Here is a 20,634-nt window from a genome sequence, read left to right on the forward strand (position 1 = left end):
TGCCAAAATAACAAAAAAAAAACCTGTGAAATATTTCTCTGGTATGAGGGGAAAAAACAGAAAGTGAGAAATCAAGTTTGTTTGTGTATTTTTGAGCCCTAAAAGTTGCATTTACTTGAAACATTTTTAAAAATCTGCCAGCACAGTGTGATTAATCTAGTTGTTTCCAGTATGATTCAGCTTGGTTTAAGGAGTTTGTAAGAATGAGTTGTCTCGTTTTGCATTTCTTTCTAACTTCACTTCCCCAGATTTGTATTCCTTCTCACAGGCAATAGCCTTGGCCGTAGCATTTTGTCTTTGGGTTGCCCCTTCATCCCATTCCGGTGAACTCCATATCTCAAGAGCGCCTTGAGGGAATTTCAAATTTGGCACAAACGTCCATGCAGACTCCATGATGAACTAATTACATTTCGGTGGTCAACACCTCAAAAAATATGGTTTTAGCCATAACTCAAGACTTTATAAACTGATTATGACAAAAGGATAAAATGATGACAATTTATACCCAAAAGGTCAAAGGTCAACTTCCCTGTGACATCATAATGTTCTGCAAAAACACTTTAATGGCCATTATTCAACACCACAACTCTGACATTTGATTAGATACTGAATTGGTGACACTCATCTTAGGTGTCCGCCTTGAAACAGTGCTGACTGTATAGATATGTGCTGCCGGGTTGAACGTGTGTGAAGCATCTGTGTTTCAGAATATGTAGATTATTTGCAGCAACATCCATACTGGAGGCATATAAGGCTGGACAGACATTGATGTTGTAACTTGATTGGTTCGCCACAAGGTAGTAACTCCAGTTTTTAAAATTTTCAAATGATAGACAGAGATGACTTGATACAATGAAGACTTTTGCAGTCAAACAGAAGAGAATCTGACAGGTGAGGTGAGAAGGGGAAAGCAGAAGTCTGAGAGAAGCTGGAAATGAAAAATGAGGCTGTGCATGTTGGAGAGAATAGAAGAAGAGATAAAACGAACGGAAAGAAGACGAGAGGGAGGAAAGGTTCGATCTATGTAAAAAGAGACACCAGAGCTGTTAAGATACGACAGATGCTGTAAGAGTGAAGGGGAACAGTAGAGGTAATTGCATGTGAGCAAGGAACGAGAGGAAGAAAGACGTGAAGAAGAAAGGACTGTTAACAAATGTAGAGACAAGGAGGATACAGAGTGGACAATAGAGGTACAGAAAAGCCTTTCTCACTCATTTCAATCCATGCCCGCTTTTGTTCAACACTGACAGTGACATCAATGTGGAGAGCCTCAGTTTATCCTTAATGTTACCTTGTTTCATGCGTATGCCCAGAGACTGTTGTCACACATATCGACATGTGAGGCGTGGTGTGTGAAGGCTGAATGGGCTGAACACCTTGGTTTGCGGATGAGTAAATGAGTGTGAATGCGGTGACTAATGTCTTTCTTCAGATGGCTGTGCCCTATTGAGTTTAACACCATCAGCCTCTCCTCTAACATTTGCATGTGGCCTGACTGTCCTTCACACACACACACACACACACACACACACACACACACACAAACACACAGACTTACTGTACACAGTACCGTACAAGTATTGCCAGTGAAAAGCCGGTGGGTGGCGTGGGGTGTTGCACTCTGACGTAAACACAGAGGGACATCACTGGAATCTTTTGTCACAACCCATTGCTCATACAGCAGCGGCAGTTTGATCGCCTGACTGTTGCTGTTAGCTTTCGCACCCCATCTTGCATTGTTGTGCAATGCAGCGTGGGTGTTGTAGTCACCGGACAGCAGACTGTGCAGACTGGGTAATTTAGTAGGAGTGCTGCACTCTTGAGTTGTTGTTCTGTCTGATGGTTGCAATTGATTGCTATTATTGGACATTAACTTCTACTGTTTTGTTTCCTTCTGCCAACAGTGTGTTTTTATGGCTGTGATTTACAGTTCCAACTCACAGCTGTTTTTTTTAATCCAAGTTGAGACCTTGATACTGTTTTTCACTTGGAGCTCATTGCCAATAATGTTAAAAGACTAATAAACTGCATAAAGACAGACAAGGAAATAACAGAACATTTGAGCTACTGATCCTGTTCATCTGCACGTACAGTAATTAACGAAAGAAAAAGATTGGAGGCAAAAAGAAACAGAGGACAGTAGAAGACAGAAAATGAAAGACAAGCAAGGTATGAGGCAACTTGTATAGAGGCAAATGTATAAAGCACAACATAGTGTTAAAGCAGGACAGAGGTGAGAAGGTTAAAATAATGGTTGTAAAGTAGTAGAGGTAAAGGGCTAGACATCTAAAGGATGCAGAGACATAAGAATCAAGCACAATCAATGGCTTTTAAAAGAAGAAGAACCTGCAGTGGGAATGAGGTTTTGTGATTTCTTTTTGTTTACATTGGAGGCATTATATTATTTCTTTATGCAAATATTTCCTTTCTTTTCATTTTATCCTTTGTTGTAAAGCTCATTGTAAAGCCTGCATTAGAAACGTTGCTATAAACTAAATCACCAACTATCTTTCTGATATTTTGACAATGTCTGAGATGAAATAATGATGGGGATACAGATTGACAGTTTCTGTGGTTTTGTCAGTGGCACAATTTTACACAAGTTTACAAAATTGTGCCACATCTTTCTTTGTGTGAGTTAACAACTGTATATAAACATGGACGACACATCTCCACTTCCTCCCACTGTAGCAAAATGAAGCCAGAATATCCTGGATACAACTGTTGCCATACTGCGCTGGTGATGTCATTTGTAGCCAGAGTCTGCACAGTAGCGATCTTCAACCAATTACAAGCAGCGCCATTGATTATGAGCTCACTGATTGGCACACACAGTTGTCAATCATGACGTCAAACCCCATTTTTATGGCATCAAATATCTTGTGCGTACATCAGCATAATAAGAACTACCTTAAATGACAGAAACCATATTTGGGAAAACTTTATTTGACGTACTTTTTTAGTTTGGCCCATGTCTTACCTGCTGACATGAAGGGGGGGGGGCGGGGTTTGTGACCTATACTGCAGCCAGCTGATCTAAATGTTTTGGCTAATGCTGTGATCCATTTACATTGCTACGAGCGGTGAGACTCAAGATAATGTCGTAAAATGTCGTAACTTCCTGTTTAAATTGGCGATATGCAAAGACGGATGCCTCCAAGAAAGCAGTCGTTGCCATTGCAGTAGCGGAGCCTTTATTATTAGCAACACTGCTAGCTACTTTCACCAACACCAACGGATAAACAACACATACACGACATTCCACGCACAACAACACATCACAAAGCATTCCCATAAGGCAGTATAATGTGTACGAGTAATTAAAATGAAGACTCAAATTTGCTAAACAGTAAATATAATAGTAAAGAGCAGAGCCACTTGTGGTAAATATAGGGCGCAGCCATCTTTGCTTCCGTCAGTCTTTCGAAACTACGTAATTTTGCGCAGCTTCCTGTCTTTCCTAGCGTCTTACTAGCGGTAAGATCTATATGGAACGCACCATTAACTTTCTTGGAGCTGTCATGTTGTTCATCTTCATATACAGTCTATGCCTGGTGTGAATAGTAGGGGCAGAAGTACTGATGAAAACAGATCATTATTTCAGGGCGTGTCTTTATCATTTATAGTCACCTTGGGAGTGGAAATGAGCCTCGTTCTTGTGCGACCAGTTGCATGCATTCTTTCAAAGACTGAGATTAAACAAACGGGAATGCACATCGAACAACTTGAAACCTAACAAGTAGAATGTGTCTGCAAACTTCTTAGAACAGAGTTGTATTCATCTTTCCCAAGAAGTTTGGCTGGTTTGGGATTGCATGATTATGATGTTTTGAGAAGCAGAATAAAGGCAAAAGAAAAAGTGGGTAATAGGAAGACAACTTGGAAAGAACCAGACAGACAGAAGCAACACTCAGCTTTTTAGAGGAACCAGAAGTTGAGTGAAAATAGAAAAAAAGTATTAGTTGAAAAGTTGGAGGAATCAACTCTGCTGATCATAAGTCATGCAGAACTTTGGCTGCGTTGCAGAATTTCTGGTCCTACAGTAAGTGTTTGACAGTTGGAGATAAGCACTGCCCACTGATATTGGCAGTCGGTCTGTGTGCAAACAAAGTATGTGTTGCTTGACCTGCTTTTTGTAATTACCAACAATGCTTTGTCTACAATAAAGGCTGAGTTGAGGACGATAAAATCTGACCAACAGACACTGAGCGCAGAGTGGTGATGAGCTATGAGCACAGTCAGGAAACACAGGGAAGACGAAGGCAAGGAGAGGAAAATACATGATTTCTGAGAGTGACAAGAGAATAGAAAGTTTTAAAGACAAAAGCAGGACTAAAGGGAAAACAAGACAGGCCAGGCTTGGTGCCAGTGGAGCAGGCTAGGATGGTGAAGTCCAGACGTGACAGCACCAATGAAGACAGGAAGCCCAGGCAGAGAGAGAAAGAGACATCTTGTGCTGCACCTTTTGGTAGCGGATCTTCCCTGCGTACAGTTTAGCATGTTACAGTGTGGTCTACCAGGTGACAGGGCCTGTCATCCCCCTTACAGAATCTACCCATACACACACACACACACACATTTACACACACATAACTTCTCCTGTAGTGCCTCATTTCTCAGTTCAGCCGTAATGGCATGAATATGCAGCCCCAACCTCGACATCTCCCACTGCACCAGAGCTATTGATCAGCCGTAATGCTCCACTAAACTGAGGAATTGCGCTGGGACTGCTCACACACACACAGAGTAAGGGCACACATTCAGTAGGATACTGTGTCAAGTGCAACCACACAGCAGACACACACACACACACGCTTGGGTTGATTTCATTGTGTGTGTTTGTGTGTACCTGGTAGAAATGGATAGCGCAACCTTGTGCGCACATGTCACAATCATGCTTATTGTGTGTTTCTTGCGCACATGCATGACTGACCACTGTGAGACATGATATGATGAATGCAAAGCAGGCAATTAAAACGTAACCGTGATGTTCAATTAATTTCTCTGTGTGTATGCAGGTTCTGTAACTACATCTTATTTACTCCAGGGTCCTAATTGTATTACTGAATGAGAGCAAATGCACTAAGCGTCTCTGTGCTGGTCAATAATATCGAATAGCCAGTGAGAAGCTACTGATAATGGTGTGAGCAGATAATGCTGTGCAGTAGAGAAGAGGATTATTACCACACGCGGTGTAACAGTCCCGCCAGACCCAGGCAACACTGGATTACTTAAGATTATAGCGTCCGTTTTTGTGACATGTATTCTCTCTCCTTTTCTGCCATCGTAATGCTGAAGTAACTTTGTTTAAAGGAATAGTTCACCCACAAAATGATCATTTGTGTATCAATTACTCACCCTGTGTTATGTTTAATTTGTGAAGAAAACAATGTTTTCCTTGCATGCCTCCACAGTGAGTGAAGAAGTTCTTGATCAACTGGAGTAAATGGGAGCCACGTTTAACAACAGCTAAAACATATGAAAAGCATCCATTTATGAACTCTTACAGTAGAATCTAAGGGCCTGCCGCAATACCCACACTTCCCCTAGAAACACCCACTTGCACTTGGTTGTGCGCGTTCACGTTTAGGCTAGTGGTGTCCCAAAACAGAACTGAGGTAGTGGAAGTGGTTTCCAACACTTAAAACCCACCCTAGATTCCAAGGGAGCCCCGACCCACACTTACAACGAAGTGGAAGATGAAATTTCCCAGAACACCTTGTGAAGTCAGCAACGTCGGCAAGTTTTGGAAAACATTTTGTTACTGTATGATCGGAATGTAGGCTATACAAACAACAGATGGTTGGACTAGCGTTAACTCATCAGCAATGTGGTTGAACACAGCGTCAACATATTTAAACAAATCAACGTACCCAAACAAAATCGATCAGAACTAGAAGACGTCGTAGGCGCCTCCTGTTTTCAGCATTTCTTCTCCGTTGATTCATCAGACGGAGAAGAATAAACATAGCACACACCACAACACAAGCGCTGGAGCCGGCATTTTCATTGCGTCGCTACTACGCGTGACGTATGCCTGCACGTTGATTTGCATGAAGTGGTGTCCCATTTCGCAGGGAAAGATCTCTACCCTAATATTTCTCACTTCCCTCATCAAGGGCTATCTCACAAACAAGGGCACTCAATACCAAGTGGAAGATTTAAGGGGCAGCAATGGGACGGGCCCTAAGTCTTGTTTATCCAGTTGTATACTCAGTACTTCTCAAGCGTGTGCATTTGAACTCTGCCCATGCATTCCATTGAGCAGCATTCAAATGCACGCACTTGCCCATGCGTGCTACTCGTCCATGCCTGAGATTGTTTGTTTTGAATAGAAAGGTTTTGGTGAAAATGCATGTGTTTGGGAAGTATTAAGCATCCGACTGGATAAATGAGACTTGCATCATAATGCACAGGTAGTGTGAGAGTGTGTGGGAGTTTGTAAATGGATGTTTTGATATAGTGTGGTTAAAGCAGGCGCCTGTGACTTCAATATATCAGGGATTTTTGTCGTTTTTGGAGTAATTAATATATGAATGATTATTTTGTGGGTGAGGCACTGCTTTAATGAGAAAATAGAGCAAATAGTCCAGGCCTGTTTGCTTGTTACATTTTTTTTCCATAAGGTCCAGGTGTGAATTTGAGTGGGTGTGTTTTTTTGGTTTTTTTTTCCTTTGTTGTTTTTACACTTCCTCTATATACTGTGGTGAGCTAGAGATAGGGATTTCAACTTCAGTTCAGTTCTTGTTTGTGCAGATGATAAAATAAGACAAACGGGGCAAACAAATACAATAACATAAAATGCACAGGTGGTAAAAACACTCCGAGGGCTTTTAAAATGAACCCACCTAACATTTAAATTAAAGCAGCTGTATGTGCTTACCACCGATTTACAAACATTGATTTTTAACATATTAAAAAAAAACAATTTCCAAACAAAGTAATACTAGAAACAGTGTGCTTTATCAGCAGCAACAGGTGCAAATGCACCTACATTTTAACCACAATTCACTCTGAATCATTAATTTTATAAGAATACAGATGAAATGTGGAGCAGCTGGAACTTTGTCAAACACAGAGACACGCCTAAAGTGAGACTAATGCCGCTATATCCATTCCCCCTAATATGCTGAGGCTTTTCTTAATAAAAAACAAAACAAAATAGATCCAAAAACACAGTTAAAGTCCGATTAGATTAAAAAAAAAAGTTTGGATTTAAATCTGTGAGAAATATGAGGATTTTCAGCTTCCCTGCTTTGTGCATAATAACTGAATGGATGTCTAATTGTAGAAAGCCGGAGCAAGAAAATTCATGCAGTGTTAAAATGCTATTATCCTCTGTTTCCCTTGCTTTGTCTCGTCAAATTGAGTCACCACAAATAAACTATAGAAACGATGAATGAATGGGGGGGGGGAAAATCCTGGCATTTTAAATGAATGAGAAACACTTTAATCCCCAGTTGCTCGCAGGACTGTAAGACAGTGGTGGCACTTGACCAGCTTCTAATTGTGAATGTGAAGAGGAGTGTAAATGTGAAGGAGGATGTTATTGAAAATTAGCATATGTGCCCAGTCAGCTTCCTCTTGTGTAATAAAGGTGTTGACGCAGGAAAAGAAGAAGAGGGAATTAAATAAAGGGAGCAGTTAGAAGTGATATAGTGCAGTAGCATCCTTTAGCTTTAGTTCTCTGTCAGCGCGTAGCATTGTTACCATATATCTTGACCCCGCGTGCATTCACAAATTTGCGCTGCGTGTACTCGTGGTGATGAGCGCTCTCACATGTTCTCCCATCTCATTATGAAATGCCACCAGCAGGAACAGACTGAGGGAGAAATAAATTATGTAATAATTCACCTCGCAAATGCTATGTTTCATGTGTGTTTGTGCATGTTTCTGTCACACTCATGAGCTCCATCCTGTTCTAATTAAAGCAGGCTGCTCTTTCTATATAATTACTGAGTGTAGCGTGTGCCTTCAGCAGATTCTCTTATTATCTCCGTTGTTTCCTGCTCCACAATCCGGCTCCAGGCACATTCGCCACCCTGCTATTCCTTCCTATTGCTCTCCTTCCTTCTGTAATTTACTACACGCCTCCCTTCTCCTCCCCTTTCCCCCCTTCTCGCTTCTTTATTTCCCTCACCCATTTACCCCCCATGCACTCCCGACGCTGCCAAAGAAGTGTGCACTTAATTTCTATCCCACTGATCCCAGCAGTGCTTCATGACTTCCTCTGAAACCTCGGTTAGTTTGCTTTCTTTCTCCCGTCCTCTACCTACTTATTTCTCTTTTTCCTATTTATTTCTCTCTATCTCTTTCCTTTCCTGTCACCACATTCCCTCTTTCTTTTCGATTTTCACTCTAACTCGCTGTTTCTGTCTCTCCACCCCTCCCTGCCTCCCCCCTGTGGGGACCATGTGGCCGGGTGAGATGGGGTGAGGCAGGGTGAGTCAGGTTAACAGGCTGAGATCTACTGGAGAAGCTTGGGGATTCATGTGATGTGTGTGTTAGGGGGAAGGGAGAGAGAGCGAGTGTGTTTGTGTGCACTCGTGTGGTCGAAATTGGCACAAGTGGCCAATCATATGTTTCTAAAGTCGCTCCCTCTGTCGCACTCATCCTCCCCTTCTGCCTTTTGTCCCTTCTTGTCATGTCCCCCCGAACTCTGTTTGTCTCAGACAGACGTCGCCTCGTATTTTCTTCTTTGACTTTTATTTTCTTAAACCGTCCTTTCCTCGCCTCCCTCCAACTGATTTGTGCCTTTATACAAAAGCCTCTCAAAACCGCTATCACTTACCACCCCCACTTTCCCTCTCGAGCTTCTGACTCCTCTTTCATGCCCCTTCTCTCTTTTATCACACTCTTTTTTTTAACCCCTTTACTTTATACCAGCTCTCCCTGGCTCAGTGCCAACCCTGCCCATCTGCTCTTTCCCCCTCCCTCCATCTTTCTCCATCCCTCTCCTCTCCAGCCACGTCACCCGCTACTGTTAGTCATCTCTCTCTCTCTCCCCAGCTTTCATTTTAAATAATTCACATTCTCCTGAGAGAAAGACAAATGTGTTCTTTTGAGCCCAGCGTCTGATGTATTTGTTTAGCTGGCCAGCCATACAGTAAGTGGGCAGACAGCACAAATACACACCGAGACTTGGAGCATTTGCACACACTGTTATAAATGTAGAAACATTCCCACATAGACATACATGCACCTGTGTGCGCACGCTCACTTGCAGAAGGACCATTAAAATGTCCTTTGGTTATTGAAAATGTGAGCTGGAGGGAGGCCAAGCATTCACCATTCATCCTTCTTCTGCCTTCCTTCACCTAGGGAGAGTGAGGCAAGGAAAGAAAGGAAGGAAGTGGGGGGGGGGGGGGGGGGGCAGCAGAGGACATTATGAGTATGGAAGGAAATGAAAATGTAAGGGGGTAAGGCGAGGAGGAAGGAGAACATAGTGATGCAGAAAAGAGAAGTCAGAATTCTAGTGGTTGCTGTTTGTTAGTTGCTATGCATAAGAGCTGAATGCATAAAATATGAGTTGTAAAAGCGGAGGACGATTTGAAACGCACACAATAGTGGTGTGGAGAGATGCCTGTGAGAGATGGGAGTGAGGGAGAAGAAAGAGGGGAGGATGGGTCGTGTAAATGAAAGGAGGGAGGACAATGCGGGGGAAGAAGTAGGAAGAAATGAGTGTTGGATGAGAGTAAAGATGAGAAGGTTGGAGGCGAAAAACTAGGAAAGATGTGGAAGAGAGAGGAAAAAGTGCCAATCATAGGGGGTGATGAAAAGTAGAATGGAGAAAAAGGAAGTAAACCCAGAAATAGAAATAGAGGAGGCACGGGCGGAGCAGTGCAAGGTGGGATAAACCAATAAATTACAACGTATTACCTCCATCCTTCCCTCTCTTCTCCTCCTCCTCTTAGCACTTTCAATCTTTAACACCAGATTCATGAATTAAACACAGCCGACATGAATGCATCAAAGTTAGAAAAGGTTGGCATCCAGCTTAATCATGTTGCTAACTCAACTGACATGACAGCCTCATTTCTCTCGGCCTCAGACATGACCACTGAGCTGAATCAAACATTCGGTTAAGGAGGGAAATATCCTGAAAGAGAAACTCTTGTATATAAGGAAATGACAGGTATGATGTTAGTAAGGCATAAAAAGAGACTACTAAGACAGCTTTGTTCCCTGTCATGCCATTACCTTCGTTTCTCTTCCCTTTTCTTCTCAGTTTCAGTTCATAATCATTCTGGGACCACTACAAAATTGCCACAGTGAACCGCAATACATTTGGTACTTGCTGTAGCAGCTGAAATTAGTTGCTCTTATTTTCGGTGCTTTTAATTAAATCAGCAGGTAAAACCTAATGTATAACCTAGCATATTAAGAAATCTGGATATATCCCTGTGGGGGAATTGTGTTCTTCAACAGGAAATGGAAATTACATACAGAAGGGACAACAGTATGTAAATCAAAATGGAACGTTGAGGGAAGATTAACAATGCAGAACTGTTTGTCCTCCTCCTGTGAGACATTTCTACCTGACTGATGGTGTAAAGAGCATGTTATTTTCTGTAGCCCAGTCTGTAAATAGATGGCTATTTTGCCATAGCCAATGGGCGTTCTGAGCATTTATTTTAGTTGTTTTTTTATTTTATTTTTTTTTTTAGCAAATTCTAATTTGCACTGCATGGCCCCGATGAGCAGAGCCAGCTGAATCGCCATCAGACCAATCAGATCAGTTTATCTGACAGAGGCGGGCTCTAGGCGGGCGTAACATGAGGACAGCGCTGTGCCATAGGAGTGGAAAAGTAAAGTAGCTGCCGAAGGACCGCGTCCATTCAGTTTAGCTTTGGAAGAAACGCTAAGCCAGCTACACTTATCTTTTTCCTTGAGAGAGGAACAGAAGACTGCCCTAGAAGCCTTCGTTTCCAGGAAGGATGTTTTTGCCGTTATGCCGATGAGATAAGACAAAAGCATGATATATCAGTTAGCCCCACTGGTCGGCAAACCAATGGGGCTTACTGCAATAAATACGTCACCTTGTTTTTTGCTCTGATTGGCTATTGTGCTATCCAATTGCGTGCGGCGGCATTTGAAATGCCTCAGTTAGTGCCGCCTCTTGGGTAGGAAGGGTGTATCGGTGAGGGCCACACTCAAAAAACTTTATAGATTTGAGTCTGGATATCCAGGCTAAGGGTTGGGGTCAGGGTCAGCTAAACTTGGGGAAAGATTTGCAGTAGTGAGAGTTAATCAATAGTCCGACAGACTGACCATGCTGAGAAGGACCAGAAAAATGCCAGGACAGTTTTGGAGCTGGTTTTATGATCCATAAAATTAAGCTAGTTTTTAGTCCTCTAAAACTTATGGAGTGGACGACAAGTAGTGTATGATTTGCCCGTGGGAGTGGCTTTTGCAATGAGACAACTGGATGTCCAACGCCACTCAAAGTGGAAATATTTGAAACTGTAAAACTGTGCAAAGATGCAAAGCAACATAATAATACTAATAATAATAACTTTTTATAGAGCACCTTTCAGAACAAAGTGACAAAGTGCTTTACAATAAAACAAATAAAGTAGTATAAAGAGTAATAGTTTATTTCTTAGCTCTTAAAAAGTAGACATCTTGGAGATACATTGTTTTCACAAGACAGTGAGTGCGTTTACATGGACAGTTTAATTCCCTTTTCATTCGGAGTGAAAGTTCATTCCTATTAAAAGTGATCTTGTAAACACCTGAATGAATATTTCCCATGTAAACTACCTGGAAAAACTTGATGATTTCATTCAGATTTATTTCATTCCAAATGAGAAGCCATCATGTAACCGCACCCAGTGATGTAAATCTTCAGCGACAATATCAATACCCATCTTGATATGCAAACATAATAAAATAGAGACTAATGGATAAATATGCACCGCAGTTAAAGATTGTGTAAAAATGAATATTGTCTTGATACGGCCTATATGTGATCGTGTGTTTACAGAGGCAGGAAATAATTAGCTGAAAGACAAACCCATGTAGTGTCAAGTCAAATCACCGTTGCCCCTGAGAGTCGATGACACTCATGACTTAAGGTCACGGTTGCTGTTAGGCACAGACTGTGAATCCTGTGTGAAACACATCAAAGGTTGGGTGAGGACAAGCTGCCTCTAAGCCCGAAAAGAAATTCTGAGTCTGCTTATGTCAGAGTGTCTAATTTTTTGTGTCCTGAAGTGACACAACAGAGGGACGCTGGTGCCCTAGACGGCTTACAAGTACTTCCGTGTTATTGTGCACATGCAGGCAGAGAGTCAAAGAGTTATATTTGTTGGGCTCTAGGGAACAGAGTAGGACAACTTGAAATTCCACACAAGATACATGCACAGGTACACACATGTGCATGCCACCTGGCTGCCATTCATGTGCATCTATCGTCTTCTGTCTTCTAATATATTGTAGGTGAGAAGGCACTGTCGAGCAATTGCCCCACTGTCCCACAATCACCTCTTTCCATCCCCATTCAACCTCCAGTAATAACTTTCCATCTGTTCAAAATTGATGTGGGATCAGTCTATAGATCTGTCCGCCCCCACTTAACCTCAGAGAAATGTACTTATTCTGTCGAAATGGTCAAAAGACGAGGAGCGCAGCAGTGCACACGCACGTGCTCTTATTCAAAAGTAAGTCTTAACAGGAATGGCATTAAAGCAGTAATTATTTTAGGCATGCAGGTGTCACCGTGGTCACAGGAGTGAAATGAAAAAATAATATCTTTAATGTATCTAGAAGTGCGAAGTCAAAGGTGACTGGATTTGCAGAATTAGTCTTGGAAAATGTGGAACAGCTCAACCAGTTCTGCTTCTTGGTGAGGTGATCTCCGGCATTTTCAATTTTTTTGGGTTGTCCACATGTTGAAGTCCCATAACTCATTAGGTCACATGGCATTAGGGTTGGGTACCGTTACATCTGAACCAATACTGGTGCCGATACCTGACCTTTGGTACTGATACCCAACGGTACCTTTTTTTGGAAGGGGGACCAAAAATGGGGACAGTACAGAACGTTGCCATTGGTACCATCCACAACTTTTCACAGTGGAAACGGACACTAAACACTAGGGATACTAGGCTAATTCTAAAACAAAGCCGAAAAGACAACAGACCAGACGCTGCTTCAGGGTGCTTGTGGTGCTTCTGCCTATTGTCTGAACCCGCCTTTCTCTCTCACAGACCAAAATTCGGCAAAATTCGGTCGGTACCCTAAAACCACCGAGTTTGATACCCAACTCTAAGTGGCATGTGAGAAATGTGCTGACGTTGCTATCCTGACATCCCATCGTGGGGTCTATTATTTCAATCAAAGTTTCTCAGGAGCATACTTTGAACAAGTTCATCAGACTTTGTTTTTTAGCCTACAGAGCATACATGTGCATTAGTCTCCATCTACCCCTCACAACTTTGTGTATCTTAGACATTTACACTTGGATCTTTAAATATTGAATAGTTAACCAAATATTCAAAGAGCCTTGTGCAAATGCAAGCATTGACAGAGATTTGAACCAAACAACTCAGGGGTGACTTTGTAACTTTTTATTATGATGAGTAATTCCTGAATGGAAGAGATGCTCAGTTTTGTAATGATTGTGACTGGGAAAAAGTCCTTGATCGTCACCACTATGCTAAAGTCAGGCCAGACTGGCTCGGTTCCCAGGGGCTTCAATCCCACAAATAACCTTGTGACATCTACATGTGATCGACCCACAAAGGTTTAAAAATGCCTGAAAACGCCCCACCAGTCGGTAAAACTAATCAAGAATCTGGTAGGTGGCAAATCATTTTCTCCATTGACTTGTCTCCTCTGGCTACGTTCAGACTGCAGACAAATCAGATTTGTTTCTCAAATCAGATCTGTCAGACTGTCTGAATCAGATTGGATTTATGTCTCCAGACATCATCAATCTTTCTGCATGGGTTGCTGTGGTAATGATGTAGGCATTAGTAGGTATGTAGCAACGCTAGTGACGCAGCCTTCCATCATGGAAACATGAGAAATAAAGGTCCATCATTTCACTATCTTAACAGTTTGTTCTGACATCTGTTCACAGACTGTTTTTCCTCATGTTGTCATCTTTAGCGTTCTGCTTGTCGCAGCATGGATCTGTTCTGCACTTCCGTCACTCTGGCTTTGACGTCATCATCGTGTGTTGTGTTCAAAGACACTGTGAAAATTGATATGTGCGGCCTGAGCATCCGGACTGAGATGCATCTGTAGAAATCCAATTTGAATCACATTTCAAACCCCCTTCAAATGTGGTTTGGATCAGATTTGCAAAAGACACATTCAATGTGTTTTTTTGCTGTCCACACTGCCGAAAGTGCCAAAAAAACAATTTGGGCTGGCAGTCTGATCATGGCCTTTGATACTTCAAGATATCCTATCACTGTGATGAGTAATAACCTGAACTGCTCATCATTACAAACCATAGAGTGTTAAGATTATTTGACTGAGCAGTTGTAATTTATTAGAAATTGTGGAATATGACAGACCTGCACCCCGCTATTGTGCATTTGTACAAAGGTTTACGTTTGTGTGTGATTGCATGTGACAGGCTGCAATGCCATCACTGTTTGCTGTCACTCTGCGTATGGGACTGTGTGTGTGTGTGTGTGTGTGTGTGTGTGTGTGTGTGTGTGAGTGAATGCGCCGGCTGTTGTCTCTGTATTCACAGCTCGGCTGAGGGGCCTGCCGTGAGGACAGAGTGCCCGCCCCCCCTGGCTACACAGCGAGCCTGGCATGCCAGCCTGTGCCAGCTTGGCTTTCCATCCCCCTGCCTTCCTCATTTTGTTGTCATTTGTCATCACCCTCCCTATCACGCGCCCTCCCTCGTACACACTGATACACGTTCACAACAGAATCCACATCCCGATGAAAATGGATGACATTTCCAGGGACACCTGCGCCTCTGTGCTCCAAATCCCCACCCCCCTCCCCCACCGACATGCACGCACTCAAATGTACACGCCCTCACATATGCATGTAGATGTACACCGGGATTTCTTGGGCACGTGCATTTGCATATCCACACACTCGTGTGTATCACATGCATGCACACATGCACGCACAGAAGCAAACAACACCACATATGCGTGCTCAGACATGGGCTTACTCCCACTCTCTCACAGGCTCATGTGCGTTATTTGTCCATAACCCTCTCCATCTGTTTCTGTCTTCTGCCTACCAGTCAGCACACTCATACTCAGACACACACACACACACACACACACACACGCACACTCTCTCTCTCATTGTTTTGATGTATAATCATGCACAGTTCCACAAACACCTGTAGTCCTCATATTGACGAGACAACCCATAATCCCCTTGGATGGACAGGCTCATTAGCACTCAGACGCTCCCACGTCGCTGAGCACAAACATAAAAACATAAATCTCGACATACACTTTCGCTAAATCTTGTTTTATATTCTGGTAGAGATTCGGGGGATTTTGTGCGCACACTATATCAATAATTGCAGCATACTCTCTTTACACACATGGACGTGTCCCTTGGTGTTTCTCCTCCTCACACACACACACACACACACACACACACACACACATTCACGGTCGGGAGCAATTTGAAGTGATTGGCATCCTGAGGCGAGTGTTATGGGTGACATTTCCACTGTGCTGTGGTATTGAGGTTTCCTGCAGAGACTCTGGTCCACTAGTGCACAGAGAGATTGGGGACATTAGTTGGGTGGGGGTCACAAAAAATCCTTTTCTGTAATCATTGCTTTTTTCACTTGAATTACTGAAAAGCTTTAACCCTTCAGGTTTCTAAAAATATTCACATTAAAATGGGACTGTGACAAGAGGTCACAAGTGCGCACAAGTCCTTTTCCTCATTTTTAAAACACCCCTTACTTTGCCTTTCCGTTGCCACAGTTGTTAACACTGCACAAGACTTCTCGAGATTACCTTGAAACTTAAACTTGTTCTCTCAAGAATAGCAAACTGCCCACAAACAGAGAAATTGAGATGACAGCATGAAAGACGCAGAGCTCGAATGTGTTTTCTTTATGCGATTTAATTTCCTGTGATGTCCTAACACCACCGAGCAACAAAGAGGAAAACTGGCCTTCTGAATAGGAGATCAGATCTTTTCAGAAGTGTCTCTAAAGAGCAGAAAACAAAACAAAACTCCCAGCACCTGAATCTCTCTCTTGAGTTTCTCTGTGCTTCTCGCTTGCTGTCTTTGTCTGTATTCTACATGACAATCTTATTAGAGGACATAACAAGCTGCTCATATGCTGTACTGTAACAGCCCACACAGATTACACACCATCCTTGTCTCCTAGTGGCCTTTGTAACACACTGTGACGTTTGGCAGTCTGTTTTGAGAGGATGCAAATATGCCTGCAATTGTGTTCCGACTGTGTATACAGGCAGCATCCATGGATGGTGAGACTAATGCCGAAATGCCTTAAAGGGGGCCTTTTCTGCTTTTCCTTTTTTTCCTAACATATATATATATAATGTTACAATGCTGGATGTTCATATTAAACATTACCAAAGTTTCAGATAATAGGGTAAACATAAAGTAATATGTATGTATGTATGTATGTATGTAAAAAAGCACTCCCTGTGAGCAAAACCGCAGGCTTTAGAGCATTCTGAATACTCTGTTTCAATTTTTTTTTCTACTCTCAAGACGAGCTGACGTCCGCTTGTGACAGATTTTTTTGTTTGGTCATCTGTTCCAGGCGCGCTACTGCAAATGTTTACATTATGTTGCTTACAGTGCTACATGCAGCTGCATGCTAACATGAAGGAAAGATGTAATCTTGGTTGCTGATGTTGTTAATGTATTCCTTATTTCGGTGTATATTCCTGGTGGAACATGTTACGAAGCTTTTATTGGTGATTTTTCAATGCAAAAAGTGCCATTATACTCCATTATAATCATACCCCATGTGCACTGAAGGTGCAGATACCAAAGACCTGGAAACACTGACCAATCAGAGCCGACTGGGCTTTTTTTTGGCAGGGGGAATTAAAGAAACAGGCGCTAAAACAGAGCGTCTCAGACAGGAAGTGAATACAGGTGTTGCAGCTCAGACAGTAGAAGGAAAATAAAGTGTTTTTTTGAACATTAAAGCATGTAAACATGATCTATTATGAATGTGAAAATGAGCATTAGGTCCCCTTTAAGCTGCAGTCCCTCAAATAGCCACCAGATGGAGGATCCAAGAAAACATAGAATGAAGTAAAATTAGAAAAATGATTTAACATCTCTTTTGTATCCTACAAAAGTAAAAATGGCAGCAGTTAAAGTCAGTTAAGGTTTTACGGCCACAACCCGGGATCCTCAGATCGGAGATCGGCATCGATCACATTATTTTTACAAAATCGGAATCGGTAATAAAAGATAGGAGGAATCAAAACAACAAAAATGGCCAGGTTTTTCATCTATGTTGTTCATTGTTGTTGAGTCGAGACAACCGGTTCAGCGGCCACCGCTTCTCTCTTTATTCCGAGCAACACAGCTACACCTAATGGGGGAACCTCGCCTACCACAGCCCTACAGCAACTCTGGAGGGACAATTTGTTTACAGTTCAAAATTTTTTTACATTTTGTGCTGCTGAACCACCGATAAGCTTTTTGGATACTATTTAAATAAAAAACAAACCTTATGGGACAACTTGGATGCATTCTTTTTTTTCTTTCTTAATGCTTTGCAAGGTAACGGATCGGACTGGGTATTCAAAACAAAAGACTTGGTATTGGATTGGATGCAAAAAAAAAATGTGATTGGGACATCCCTAGACAGAGCGTATTTAAGTCCCGCCCCCACTGGAGGGGAAACCAATTCATTGCTCTTCATTGACTTTGTGTTGCATTAAGGTGCTTTTTTAAATAAATAAAAAGGCTTGTGATCACACGCCTTGAGAAACCAACTGGTCTAAACTAGGAGAGAGAGATGTATGTGCTGATTTCAGTAAAGATTTGGGGAAGGTTAGGTCACTGGACCTTTTCATTTCTGTGGGTAGGCCTGGCCATGAGTGACAATATTGGGTTACCGGTAAAAGCTAAAACAAAGCGTAAAGGTAGCACAAGTAAAGAAGAGGCTATCTGAAGTATTCAGACATCCACCAAATTAAGCTAATTGTCAAACCAAACCAAATTAGACTGTAATTTTACAATCCTTAAATGATTTGAGTGGAATTGAGGATAATTGTGTAACTCTTTCATTCAGAAGTTGCAAAGTTTCGATCACGATTAGCCATGGTGTTTGTCGTTTGCTCATCTCAATTCAAATCTGAATCCTCTGGGTCCAGTAAAATAAAGGCTTTTAAACATCCCCTCTGACATCCATGTGTACTGTGATGGATATTTAGTCCATAGTCCATTATTTCCACCTCTTTTAATCAATTACTAATGAAGCAATGCAAATGCCACAAATAAACCCCGACGTCTAAGAGCTTGACTTCCCCTCCTCCCTTATTCTCTCTCCCACTGTGGTGTTGTGTTGCTCGCCATCCAGAACAATGTAAATCTACTGTTGAATTAGTTATTTTCCCTCCCTATCATCCATCACGCAGGACACACTGAGAGGGCGGAGTGCGGAACAGTGAGAGTCTGTGCGGTGCAGTGAACCGTCGCCCTGTTTGCACAGATTGAAAAATCGGACACGGGAAAACACAAGTACACACATGCCCGCCCATGAACACTCTTGCCAGGCAATGCACACACATACACGCAACACACACATATGTGCAAAGAAAGTCTTGCACAAGGTTGACCTGCTCATGCACAACATACATGTGTACACACAAGCTTTACATTCCACAGTTTGGTCTCTCTGCTGTGTAAGTGTGCTTGGATGTGTGAATGCCTGTAGTGCAGTGGACTGTGTCTTTGTGTGCATGCATGTATAATACCTGGATGCAAGCACACAAACAGTACACACACGTACCTGCTTGTCAACACAGACGTTCAGCGTTGCTTCTCATTACACATGGAAACTCAGTCAAGTGATGTGTGTACATAAGCACAGGTGAATGACCATGTTTTCCTTCTTTTTTTGGCTCTACAGTATTAATGTGTTGTGTCACTGAGAGGACACATTACACACACACACACACACACACACACCAAATCAATGGTGTGCGTGTCATGTGGTTTTAACTGGCCCTGCCGGCGGTGATGGATGGTGTATTTATGAAGCCCCCTTTCCGAGCTCTGGATCAAGGACTGCAAGCGTCATCCAGTCAGACACAGAGAGAGGGACGGGTGGATCAAGGGATGACAGAGGCAAGGATGGAGAGAAGGAGGAAGGATGGATGGCTGGAGGGAAGGAGGGGATGGCAGAAAACAGGGATTTAGGGATGGAAAGAGAAAGTCGGGGGGGTAGTGGGGAATGAGAGAAACAGGACCGCCTGCTTGGAGGGAAGGTCATAGTCAGCAGGGAGGCTCGGAGTCCTGCTGAGCCGGGGACACGTAACATGAACACACACACACACACACACACACACACACACACAGTCGGACCGTTTTTTAAAATCCAAATATAGTCCCACATCTTTTGTCACTCACTGACAAGCATTAGTACATTTTTTTAAAAACATGAAACACACATAAAATAAAACTAAGAAGACATGCCAGCTTGTTACGAAGGTGTTTGATGGACATTTATTGTCTTCCCAATGAACTCGACAGCTTTACCTAATGCAGTGCACATGCTTGCACACACACACACACACACACACACACACACATGCAAGAAGCAGCCTCGCCCCCTCACTGTTTTTATTTGTCCTTCCTCCTGTGCTATCTCATCTATCCAGGCTCATCTTTTCCCGTGTCGTTATTCTCATTTGGCACGAGGATAAATCTGGTGCCGGTTTATGAGGCAGCACTTGTAAGGCAGATAGAGGTAGAGATAGACCAGCTAGTGAACTATTAGATGGAAAGACAGATGGGCAGAGGAGGGACAGACGGAAGAAACGAGCAGGCTAGCAGCTAAATAGGAAGATGAATAAGCAGGCAGGAAGAATGTGAGACGGACACACTCACATTTGCTTGCTGTTTGAAGAAAGACGAACATTTTCCATGACAGGTTGCAGGTTACATGACTATCTTATGAAAGTAGAGGCACTCTGGAGGGTGAAATGCTCTCTATGGTCTCATATTTTTGTCTTTGTGAGAACAGATATAGTTTACAAGAAATGAAGGAGGAGAGGAGGGTGACGTGCAACAACTGTGGACTTGGGACGTTGCGGTTACATGGTTAGCATTTAAAACTCCTCGGTCAGGACACCCAGGAACTTTTTAATTTTGAATATGGAGCTTAGGGTTGGGCTGATCCAGTCATCGATCACTAAGCCCCCTTGTGATTTAAAAGCCCCTGCCCCCATCCATCTGCCCATCCACACCAACTCCAGGGAACGTGGTGCTAATGGCATTAATTGTGTACTTCAAATGTAACAATTCTGATTTTCATACCAGGTGAACTGCCCTTTTTTTTCTTTTTAATCTTCTCAGCCACAGGTATATGAATATCATGGGCTCTAAGTCCTTGTGTCTCTGTCCTTAGTCCTGACAGTTGTTCTACTATAACTGTGCGTTCACACCACAGGCTTCCAAAGA

General features: G+C 42.6%; 1 protein-coding gene across 2 annotated transcripts in view; it reads left to right on the forward strand.

Annotated features, from left to right (window-relative positions):
* LOC125904788 (ephrin type-A receptor 7-like) overlaps positions 1-20,634 on the forward strand; it is a 214,877-nt gene that overhangs the window by 62,009 nt on the left and 132,234 nt on the right. The gene's annotated exons all lie outside the window — the stretch shown is intronic.

This window comes from Epinephelus fuscoguttatus, linkage group LG17, assembly GCF_011397635.1.
Source record: "Epinephelus fuscoguttatus linkage group LG17, E.fuscoguttatus.final_Chr_v1".
NCBI classification, from domain to species: domain Eukaryota; kingdom Metazoa; phylum Chordata; class Actinopteri; order Perciformes; family Serranidae; genus Epinephelus; species Epinephelus fuscoguttatus.